The 12,712-nt window shown below is 44.8% G+C and overlaps 1 protein-coding gene across 1 annotated transcript in view; it reads left to right on the plus strand.

Annotated features, from left to right (window-relative positions):
- Positions 1-12,712, plus strand: part of LOC135908426 (ionotropic receptor 25a-like) — a 118,043-nt gene that overhangs the window by 17,509 nt on the left and 87,822 nt on the right. The window lies entirely within an intron of this gene.

Raw genomic sequence — 12,712 nt, forward strand, 5'->3', positions numbered from 1 at the left:
TTGGAGTTCCGCGTAACGGGCTCTCCGATAAAGGCAGCGGAGTGGCACGTGATAAACACAGGCGACACTTCGGCTCCTTTTGGGAGACATGTACAGCAGCTCTAACTAGCGCGATCACACACGCAATCGTCCAACTAAAAAAATGAATATAATCAAAAGAAAAGATACTGTACAGAACACGACTTCTAACCAGGAATCTGGTTAGAAGTCGACTGTGGACAGAGTGAACGGGAATGTGCATAGTGCTCGGCTGAGGCCTTGCGCGTGAACAGTGCGCGAATTGCGCTGGAGAAATGTTCGTCGGAGTTGTGCTGTAGCGTATTCCGCAGACAGCTTTCGTAAGTTGGCAGAATAACATGCGCATTAGTCAGTAACTTCCCCTGTGCATGAAGCATTCCTGTGTGCGATTAGTTTCAACACTGCATAAGTACACCAACCGCGCAGAGCCCTGCTCAGTATCATTGCATCCGCTAACGTGTTTACTACAGGCTAGGCCCAAGAACCAGTGCAAAACCCTGGCAGCCGCAGATTTCTTCGCAATCAAACTAACGAGCTGCCGTCCTCCTCAGTGTTGGCATCGCTCAGGCTCTCACGCAGCTACAATACACTGTGGGCCGAGTGCCACGGCACCGTTTTTAATCCGGCTGCTTGCACGGTCGTCAGATGGAAATGGTACGTGCACGCCTCGTTTCGTTAAGCCCGTGGCTTGCGATGAGGCAACGTGGGCCAATTACGTTAGCCTGCCAATTATTGAATAAGTTTGCTCCCAATGCAAATTAATGAAACAAACCTGAAAATAGTATAAGTGTGCAATCATTGGATCCAGCTGCAGACAATACTACTGTGTACAGGGACGTTCGCTGTATCACCATAGAAGCATTCGCTTCCTTTTTTTTTTCTTTTTTACAAGAAATATGCGAAATTGCTCCAAGTTTTATTGAATAAAAACTGCCAGTAGGTTTTGGATTGCTCAAGAAATTGTCGGCCATGAAAAATGAGCTGAACTCCATTTGTATCGTCAAGCGCGACAATGAGCCGTGAATAACATCGCGGGCTCCTTGACGGTGAGCTGTAGTAAAAATGTGCCCTAATCACATCTTCTAACAAAGCCATTCAAAATTGACGACGCTTCCTTCAACACAAGAAACACTTTACGAATACAGCGAAGCAGCATAACAATAACATCGTTACAAACAAATCTCATAATATAAATAAGTTCTACAGCAGATAAAATAATCAATCAACGCGAGATAACGCTGTTTCTTGAAAGCTAGTCTTCAACAATAATGGCCATATTGTAGGATTTCTCATATTTATTTATTAGTTTTATTATTGTTGATTTATTTCTTTATTTTATTTCTTCTAATAAATACTGCCAAGGTGAATACGCCTAAACGTCCCCGTGGGAGGGTATTATATATTAAGGAGGGGAGATATACAATACAGAAGTGGTTCAGAAATGAAACAAAACTAAGAAACAATGGCAAGAAGATTACGCGATATAAATGGCGCAACAAAACAGAAAGCCGCATGGTAATATATATTAATATGTACTTATAAAATACGTAGACTAGCGGTCCTCCCTTCCCCCCGCATCTAATAAAGCAACAATAAACACGCACGCAAATACCAGCAAAACATATTGTTAAGCAGCAATTACCACTACCTTTAATACTCCTCGAAGACGTGACGGTCGAATCATACTCAAGGCACAATTCAATCTTAAGATGAGTCCCCACAAGTGATGAAGACGAAGAACCCACTATAATTATGATAATGTGCAGACGATGAAGTCCCCAAGAAATGCCCACACTAATGTCTCCTGCGTGAGAGCGGCCCGCCTGGTCGCAACTTGAAGGGATGAAGAACGCCTTGTGAAAGTTTTCGTACGCGGGACCTGGACAATCTCGGCAGCGCGACAGTGGCGGTCATTTCGAACAACAACAACATGCTGGAATCGATATTAGCGGGAGAAGTCTAGTGCAAGATTGTATGGGCCTATGAAGCGAAGCTGAAACTTTGTCCTGTTGCCTTCTTTGACTGTTGACGGGAGCGAGCTGGCAACGCTGGAGGAGGCGGGATGTATATGTTTCTCAAGGAGATGCAGCTGGAGTCACAGGGGTGGTGGAGAAAGACGCGTCAAAAAAAATTAGGAGAGGGCAAACGGCCATAAACAATGTACAATGGCGTGTAACAAGTTGTGCGCTCTACAGCGGTATTATATGCAAAATCAAGATTGGCAAAATTGCGTCCCAGTTTTTGTCATCTGGTTGACTGTACACAGCTATCATGTCAGAAAGCGTGCGATAAAAGCACTCTGTTAGGCCGTTGGAGTGAGGGTTGTAACTCGAGGTTGTCTTGTGGGTGGTGCCAGGGGCTCTGAGCAATTCGTCTACAATTTGTGAAAGGAATGTCTTTCCATGGTCGCTCAGGATGACACGCAGAATACAGTGATGTAAGATTAATACCTAAAGTGTAAATGCAGCCACTTCAGAAACCGACGTCAAGGTTCCGCAAGCTGTTTCGGCGTAAGGGTTAAAGTGCTCGACGGCTTTCACTATCCATCGATCACCGGTGAGAGTCCGTAACGGCATGAAATGGCGGCCGTGATAAGTTCGAAATTTCTGTGCCGACCAAACGACAGCTAGACACTCCTCGAGGGGGGGGGGGGTGTATTCTGTAGGAGTACTCCTAATGGACTGTCCATTTCAGCCACTGCTGATTGGCTAGGGCCTCTTTTCTCCTCCTTTTTCGTATAGCTGCCTCAAATCAGCAGCAGCCAAAATGGACAGTCCACGAGGTGGACTCTTACAGAATACCCCCCTGCTCACTGCCGGTTTAATTCTTCTCAGCATTTGTCAGTACGTGGCTTGCGTACGCGACGACCCTCTCACGTAAAGCCTTATCTCGCTGTAGGAGAACACCACCGATACCAAGACCACTAGCGTTCGTGTGCAAGAATGTGGGCGCGATTTCAGCGAAATCGTACTGGTTCAGTACTGGTTCAGATGTGATGGCGCTTTTAGAGGGGTAAACTCTGATTCACATTGGCGAGATCACTCAAAGGGAACACCAGAACTGAGTAATTTGTGCAGAGGTGGAGCTACTGAGGCGAAGTCTCAGAAGCTCCACCTCTGCATAAATCGGTTGACACAGGTTCCGTTGACTGTTGACATTTGTTTGCGAAAGCCGAGATCATATGGCGATGCCAAGTTCCGTTCAGCTAGAAAATCAATGTATGCCACCATCACGTGCTCTAAAAGATTACAAGGTGTGGTAGTGACGGAAATGGGACGTTGATTTCATTGAGGCTAGGGATCACGCAGTTTATTTATCGATCCATTTCGTTCCTGAAAGTGGTAATGCAGACTTATATTTAGGTCGTAATTGTCATCTTCATTAGCTCAGCATTCTGAAGCGGTATTTGGGGAGAGGTGGGCTACCGGCGTTAGACTTGAAGACAGCAGCCGAAAATTAGTGCCGGTGTGGTAGAACCAGCCCTGGTGGACGCTGTGTGATTTTACGGCTGTGTGTCGCAGAATCCAGGTATGGCTTTTGCCGACATCCGCGGTGCCAAAGTCATGCAGCTTCAATTTCATCATTTTATGTACGTCCTCTGCCTATAGATTATCTAGTGTTTTTTTTTCTACTTCAAATGGTTAAAATGAGCCTACGAACTTTACTCAAAGTGCGTCACCATCTGCCTCTATATACATAACTTACTGCAAGATCAGTGCCATTTATTTTCTAAAAAAACTAATTACGTTAATTACATTATCTGAAGCTTCACGGCATATGTTTGTATAGGAAAGTTGGAACGGTTCACCATGAATCTCTTGTTTCGTGTTGCTACTTTTTAAAATGTTCACTCAACCGAAGGGAACTGATGTCAAATTATTCGGTCAAGTAAACAGATCACGCGATAAGCAATAGCCTGATTTACCTGACGACCAATTACAAATTTTCGTTATGACTTAAGACAATTATGGTGATTTCACTGAATCCTCCTTTAATAACATGAGCCGTAAAGTTCGTACGAAAAAATTAACCAGTTCACTTACTGTAGTCTATGCACTGCTGCTTTCTTTTCGCGAATAGTGCCCACTCGGTTAGATAATTTGTTATCAGCCGCATAATTTAAGGACATTTTGTAGGCTTAGAAAATGTACCAAGAAATAAAAAAAAACTGCGTTCGAAAAAGAAACCCTGTATAGCCTCAGGAACAAATGCATGTCCTGAAATCAATTTTCATAAGGTTTTAAAATTTGTTATATTTTGGAGTAAACTGTCCATTATGATATGAATTGGTCATCCTTTCTTTTCTGTGCATTGGTATTGCGGGCGTCAGGAACTATCACGCCATGGCATTAAGTAGCGGCTGGAAGTACCCGTTAACGTTTTACGCGGATACACATTAGAAAGTTACCGAACTTGAGTCACAGCAGAAAGGTGATTTTTTTTTTTAGTCCTTGCCTTGTATGTCATGCATGTATCGCGCTAGCAGCACGTGCATGAAATCAATATAAAACATGTAACATGACAGCGAATCTTGGAGTTATCTATTCGTGCAACGAACGCCTATGAGCACCCAGTTTTTATATAAGGTCATGACTTCATCTTTAGCGTTGCCTGAATGGTACACAAGTTTGGTTTGAGCTCGCGCTCCCATAAGTACAGGCGTTGTGGTCGCATCCTGCTCCCCGATATCTACTTTTTCAACGCTTGGAAAACAGTCGAAACGCGTCGGCTCAAAGATACCAGTACTTGTAGTAGGGCGAGACATTTTCAACTTTATTTCGAACGTAGAGTCCATGAAAAGCGTACTACTTTCGATCACCAGATGTTTGTAAAGGACAGGCAGAGAAAGGAGTCGTGGTGGCAGCTGGACGAAACACACAATGAAGAGGGCGGGTGGCTGGACCCATTTATATACTGCAGCTGTGCAGTAAATACGTCTGTAGGTAGTTCTGAGACGATCCCCCCGAAACAAGAAAAGGAAAGCATAACAGAGTTGCCACGTGGACTTGACCTCTCTGCTATATTTTCCTAGAGCCACAAAGAGCCCCGCACCGCGCGCATATAACTCATTTCTATATTTTCAGCGCCGGCTAGGCCGTCACCGTGGTAACTCATACGGCATGTGGGCACGAACGGCAGCGGCAATAAAATATTGCGCTGCCATTCGCGCAAGACACCACTAATAATTCCTCATGAAGGGCACAACGTGGCCCAGTATGAGAGTTCATGGCGCAGGCTTTATCAACAGATAAACACACACATATGAATGCAGCTGTGTTTTCGTGGCTGCGTTTAAGCTCGTGTGTTTTCAGCGTAGGCTTCGTGAGATAAGAGTAGTAACTTACCATTGGTTACTTAACCTACTGGCCGCAGCATTGCAAATATAAGTCAAAAGTTCAGAAATTAATAAACTACCGTGTAGACAGCAAAAAGCGGAAGTTAAATAGTCCAGGGCGGGCGGCATTCGTAGAGTAATTGCTACAGCGAAACGACAGATTAAGCCATTTCTTAGTACACAAAATGTGCTTGGTGTAGTGAAGCGAAAAGTAGCTTCGTGGGTTTATTGCTCCTTGCTCGCATGATGAACGAAATTCGAGGCTATTCCACTGAGGTCTTTTTTTTCGTTCTAGCCTCTGAGTGATGCCGGCTCTGTTCTGGGGTTCTACCCCAAATGAAGCTAGTCCTGGAAGAACGCTTTTGTGTAGAATTGACCGTGTAAACAAATAGATAATGTGGTAAACTAAATCAAGGTCCAGGATTCTGCACTGGGAACCTACAACGTTACTAATATTCATCTACACGTATAGGGGAACTCTAATGCTGCTGAACGTTTCGTCTGTGTTTACTTCAGCTTTATTTATTTATTTATTTATTTTTTATTTATTCGTATTGCAATCCCGGTCTCGATACCATAGCAGGGTGGTAAACAATATATCTGGGATGCAAGAAAGGGCACACTAAAAGAAACAGCAATTCAGTTTGCCGGAGGATTAAGACACACTTCAAGTGAAATGCACCTCAAGATATAATGAGTTTTGGCTCACGATATCCTTAGTAAGGTTATTCCAATCGGTGATTGTTCGTGGAAATAAAATGTATTTTAAAGTATTGATTCTTTGGGTTAACGGCGTATATTGTCTGATAGTGTCGTCCTCTTGTAGAACAACCTGTAGAAAAAAAACTAAAATATCTGACGTGTCAACGTTGTTGTGAGCATTAACTAATTAATAAAACAACTTAAGCCTGCAAACAAGATTTCTTTCTCTAACCAGAGGGAAATTATTCTTTTAATATTAATGTGTTTATGCAACTGCGACCACGAGTGGAAAATTATCTAAAATCATTTTTCTCTATTCTTTCTAATTTTTTAATGCTGTCTGTAGTGAACGGGTCCCAAACTATTGCAACATATTCGAGCATAGAGCGAGTAACGGTACTGTAGGCACGTCTACGCTCGTGATGTGTCACTACAGCTTCAGCGTTTGCCTTAAGAAGAATAACTTGCATGCGGCATTAGCTTAACACTGTCTATATGTCTATTCCATGAGAGTTTGCTAACAATGCACAATCTTGACTATTTGCTCCACTACAATAGAACTTGGTTAGAAGAATAATAAATAAACATCAGGGATTTATTTTTACGTAGAACTCTAACAAAAACTGTGTTTTTTTTTGCAATTGGTGGGCATTTGACACTGCTCACACCAAGAAATATTTTTGCGAAATTAGTGTATAGCATGGTTTGGCCATGCACAGATCCAGCCAATTTATATAGCGCACAATCAGCAACATAGACTCTAATGTGAACATTATTCTCTTTAACAATGTCACTTAAAGAATGCGTAAAAAGCAAGAGGACCTCTACGACAGGATCAACCACAATACGAGTAAAGAGAACCCGATTTATTAAAACACATTGATAGCGTTTTAAAAGATAAGCCCCGATCCAACTTAATAACTCGCCATCTTTATTATACAAGTTAACTTATAAATTCATATCTTATTCGGCATTTTGTCGAAAGCTTTTGTAGTATTCATGAAGAATATAGCCGTCTGCTTCCCTTTATTTAAAGTTTGCGTGAAGTCATCGATAACTAATTGCGTGTTACTGCATTACCCTCGTCAGAAACCACGTTGCACGTTTGTTTATAGTTGCTCCAGAATTTCGCATGCAGTATGGCTTATAGATTTTGGACGGTAATTTTTAATGCTCTTCTAGTCTCCCGAATTATGAACCGGCTTGATTCTGGAAGTTTTCCAGTCGTCCGGTATGACACCTATAGGTAATAAACGTACTTTCAGCACCATTCCGTGCTTCGAAAAGGCGTTAGCTACCTCTTCAAGCCCAGGAGACTTCCTAACATCAAGTGTCAATAATATATTTAGCAATATATTTAGGATGCCGTTTACAGAAATTTCACGATCAGGCATTGAAGGTATGGACAAATAATACTCCGGCGAACATCCTACCTCCTCAGTGAAGGCACGTTTGAAGTCGCTGTTCAAAGTAGAAGCAATTACGTTGTCGTCACTCGCACGTTTCTATTCTATCAAGAACAGATTGCTAGGGAAAAGATGATGTTTCATACATTTCAAAAAAATTTGGGAAAGCTGCTTATGAAAGCGGGAAGGGAGACACAAAAGTGTATTCCTTGTGTCGAGCGATTTGCACTATCAGCTGTTCTGGCCCCTCATCAAACCTTTTTTTTTTCACTTCCTGGAAATCCGGGTTCCCATATTTCTTTCTTTCTTCGTCGTTTATGTTTTCACTTTAACTGTGGAGTACCAAAACTAATCCATGAATTTTCGTTCACAGGTTTCTCAGCGATTCTGGAGACAAATCTCTTATCAAATATGTGAACTTTTTTAAAGAGAATCCAAAGATCACTCACCCTACACATGTTATTTTTAATATTGTCGTAGTGATAACTTAAATCATCAATTACTCATTCGATGTCCGCACAGAAGAAGCTAAGAAATTAACGGGTTTCTGGTTGTCGACGTAATGAGGCACCTTTTAATGACAAAACCCTGTCTAGCCGGTCCCAGATGCCAGTCGTGACTTGTTAAGATATGTCTGCTTTTATGTTTCCGCTGACAAAGTGTAAATCTAGTAATGAATATTAGTTGCTCTGTATTCTAGCAAGCTCCGTAACTACCTGCAGCACGTCAAAATCTAAGGACATGTTGAGTATTTCGACTCGTTTACTTGGCAGGACCGACACCAGTGAATGATTGGAATGTTAAAATCGGAACCAGACAAAGTGTTAGAGGTCTAAAAGCTGCTATACGTATCTCATGTTAATGAAGTCTTTACAAATTAAAGCTCCCACATCCGACAGATCGGATTTTCTGGTTAGCAGAAGGGAAGTTCTAAAGAATTGATTTCATGCTAACCATTGCGCGGGGAATGCACCAATTAACGAAACGACCATGAGAGCACAAAGACGTAGGTCGCTGTTTCATGACATACGTTACCCACATATCATGTTATGCGAACCAGTGTACAGGGAGCCTACCGAGTTAACGAAACGAGCATGACAGCCCCAAGGCACAGGCGGCGGTTTCATGACCTACATGATACGCCTGTCATGACCTATCATTTATGTTTGTCATGCACCCTTGCAGTACAATGCCAATTTTTGTACGCGCCAAGACGTAGGCAGCTGTTTCATGACCTACATGACACGCATGTCATGACCAATCATTTATGGTCGTCATAAACTATTGTCAGATTATGTCAATATTGGTACATACCAAGACTTAGGCGGCTGTTTCATGACACACATGACATGCATATTCTGACGCTAATGTCATGAGCCTTTATTTATGTTCTCAAAACACTCTTGTCATACTCTGCTAATTTTGGTACCTACAAAGTTAACGAAACGACCATGAGAGCACCAAAGCATAGGTAGTTGTTTCATGACCAATATGACACGCAAGTCATGATATTCAGATCTTGACCAATCAGTTGTGTTCGCTATACACTCTTGTCATACTACGCCAATTTTGCTACATCAAACACTTAAAATCGTCTTTTTCATGTGGTCCCGATGACATTCCACCTGTTTTCATTAAGAGGTACGGGTCGTTGCTTGTTCCAGTGCTTACCTGTATTTTTAATTCTGCTTTAAAGACGAATACATTTCCAAAGGCTTGGAAAACAGCGCCGGTGGTTCCCGTCTTTAAGTCAAGGGTAAAAACTGCTGCGAGTAACTGCAGGCCTGTTTCTCTCCTATGCACAGCATCTGAATTATTTTAGTCAACTCTACACTCAATAATTTCATCCTCTATTCGAAATACTATCATTCTTCAGCAGCATGGCTTCGTATCGGGAGGTTCCACAAGTACCAACCTCGTTAGCTTCATGGCGCATGCCTCTCAAGCTGTGTATAAGAAGGAACAGCTGGATGTCATTTATTTTCACCTCAGTAAGGCGTTTCATGTCGTACGTCACAAAATACTCCTTCAGAAGTTGACACAACTTCATCTGCACCACTCTGTCATAGCGCGGATCAGAAGCTACCTACGCCACCGGCACTGATACATTAGCGTAAATGGTCAGTCGTCAGAACTTTATGCGGTTACAAGTGTAGATTCTCAATGGGCCTGCCCTGAGTCCTCTTCTTCTCTCGCTGTTTATTAACGATGTTTTGACAGTCATTCAAGACTCTTCAATTTTGTAACAGGACAATGCACTCTTCTGAACGCTTCCCTCCCCCTCCTCCGTCTATAGCCCACGCAAAAACAAAACAGAAAAATGCACCAAGAAAAGGTTTAAAATAGTAAGGAAAAGTCACATCATCACTATCACTCCGCACATTCTAAGTACACGAACTCTTGCTCAGAAATAGCGATTGGTGGTTCGCTGACGCATAGACTGCCCTATCAAGCTATCTGTGCAGCTTCAACGATTATGCGTGTGCAGTATACTTACCCGTGAGAGATATGTGCTCAAACTGAAAAGAGCAGCCCAAAGAGAGAGAAAAATCGCGGCATAAGCCATCCTCTGTTTCTCCCCTGGCCGTGGCGCAAAGCCCGTACCAACTCACTTCTCGGGGAAACGATCGACGTACGACCGGAACCACAGGTGGTCCCAGATGCTACGCTCCTCACCGAATTCATCGTTGACAAAGTGCTTTTGAAAGCACGCATGTATGTCCCGCAAGTGGTGGTGCTCCAATCGACGCCGCCTGGTCTCGGTGGCCTACTCAGCGGCCGTTCTCTTCGCGCATCGCTTCTCTTCTTGCTTGTGCTCCACGGCCGCGCGTATTTTGTCGGCCCATCGCTTCGCCTCCTCCTCCACACATCGCATGCCTCTGTAGCCTCTGCCGCGCCTTTGCACTCTTACGTTCCTCTTCCGCTGATACGTATATGCGTACGCGCAACCGCGGCCGCGCTGGAACGCTAGCACTGCGCTCGCGTTCCAGCGCGGCCGGGGCGAAACGCAGCGCACATAGCGCAACCGAGTTGCACACTTATATCGGCGAGTGGAATGAGAAGGCACCAAGCCAGTATAGCTGCGTGCGAGAGCGCGCGGTCATGCGCGCGCATCGGTGACAAACTCTGACCTTGGACGGGCTCGCGTTTGACCTTGGCCTTGGCTAGGCGAAGAAGTGTTTCGCATTTGATAAAGTGCTTCTTTTTCGTAGCGAACATTGTTGCACTGTTCGGGAAGACGGTCGTTCAGACATACGCCCGTTTGACCTATATAACGCGCTCCACAAATCTTCCCGAGTGCATTCCACGTACCGCACTTTGTGCTTGACCTTGCAACGGCGCGCATATTAAAGCGACTGCGTTAAGGAGCTCGTGTCGCAGAAAAACCGGTGTCGGCAGCTGCGGCGGCGTTTGCCGTGAGCGAAAAAGCCCGGAAGGTAATTCATAAATAAAAACAACTTGCAAGATAGGCTGGGTGGGAATCGAAACAGGGTCTCCGGAGTGTGAGACGGAGACGCTATCACTCAGCCATGAGTTCAATGGTTCAAAGCGCGACAAAAGCGCCTCTAGTCAATACGGTGTTGCCTTAGAAACGTTCCGCACAAAGTTATACTGCGGTGTATATCGGTAATTATGTAAATTAGAGAAGTCGGAGTTAAATGCGCAGCGAAGTACGTTTTCGCTACTTCTGCACTTGGTGCACACGCAGAGCCGTCTTGCGGCAAACACAGAAGACCCCCTCCTCGCAATGTACGGCGCTGCCCCGACAGGTGACGCGCTACTCACCCGCTTCTCCTTTTCGTCTCGTTTGATCGCATTGCGGGTGTGCGGGGACCGGTGCGAGGATGCCCCAATACCCTTGCGTTTAGTATGTTTTCTCGCTCTCTCCACTTCAACTTCCAGCATGCGTCACTCGAACCCTCATGTTTAGGCGACGCGGCTCCTCTTTCCGCTCGCAGCGCGATTCCTAGGTGCAGCGTCCGATGCGGGACGCCTATGACATGATCGCTGCGCCGTAGCGCGTCTGGTGAGAAAGCATCCCCTGCGATGTGTGCCATGCTGCTGGCGAGGAGTCATGCGTCTCCGTAGTGCTCCCAAGCGAGATAGAGGACGATCCCATCGAGGCGTCAGCCCCATAGTTGCGTCCGCCTTCATGGCGCGTCACGGCCCGGCTGTCCGCGCCGATCACGACGTTTGGCTCGCGTAGATCGTTTCTCCCTCTAAGACACCGAGTTCTTTGGTTCGTTCCGCTTACTCAGGCGCACGTTTCGTCTTTGTGTGACTCTAGAGCATGCCGAGCGAATGAGTGGGCGGTGCGAACGGGGCGCGATAACGCTATCGCGTTCCACTCTTGAAGGCGAAGCTTAAGTGTCCTCCAAGCGTTTTTCTTAATAGGGAAGCTCCTTTTTCACGGTTCAGAAAATTTGTGCCATGATAAAAATACCACATGCACGCCATTAGTTCGATCTGTTTTCTTAAGCGATCATATATACAAGGCGCATATACGGGATTTCTGCTACTTTCTGCCGGTTGCAATGGTCTTTTGTCACAACGTGTGCGTTAATGCAGCAACGAACTTTCCTTTTATTGCGATAGCAATCGCTCGGGACGCATTCATGCTGCTGCCGCTGCCACCGCTGTCGCCGCCGTTGTGCTGTCCCACTATCGACGGCGTATCCGCGGATCGCGTGCGGAAGGCTAGAGGCTCTCCAGAGACTCGGAGGGCATATGGCTGCAAAAACTCCGCAGTGAGTTTCACAATGGTGACCGCGCCATGAGCCGAATGCAAAACCAAACTTGGGCTTTGAGGGATGCCATAGAGAATGGTTCCAGGTTAATGTTGACCAATTGGCCTTTTATTTTTATTTTTACGTACACCGAAATTTTGGTACACGTAAGTTTTCACACTTCATTTAGCGGTTAGCGACTAGCGTTCGATATGCTAACGTTGGCAGAAGAATTGTGGTGTACAAACAAACTGTTTAAGTTCACGCCCGGTGCAACGCTGTTGTTAATTTGGAGTACTCATTACCCTCAGAAAACGACGGCAATGCTCCCTGTATCAATCAAGAAGGACCGAAACATGACGCAGTGGTCTCTTTGCTAGACTGTTTGTTACCGCTGGGAAGGCAGTGCCGATTTGATTATTTATTTGAGCCGTACGCAAGAACATGCAGATTTTCCGACCGCAACCATCCTCCATGATTGTCCGTGCCACTAATTTTTAGTTACTATGTGGCATAACGCATCT

This window comes from Dermacentor albipictus, chromosome 1 (genome assembly GCF_038994185.2).
Source record: "Dermacentor albipictus isolate Rhodes 1998 colony chromosome 1, USDA_Dalb.pri_finalv2, whole genome shotgun sequence".
Classification (NCBI taxonomy): Eukaryota; Metazoa; Arthropoda; class Arachnida; order Ixodida; family Ixodidae; genus Dermacentor; species Dermacentor albipictus.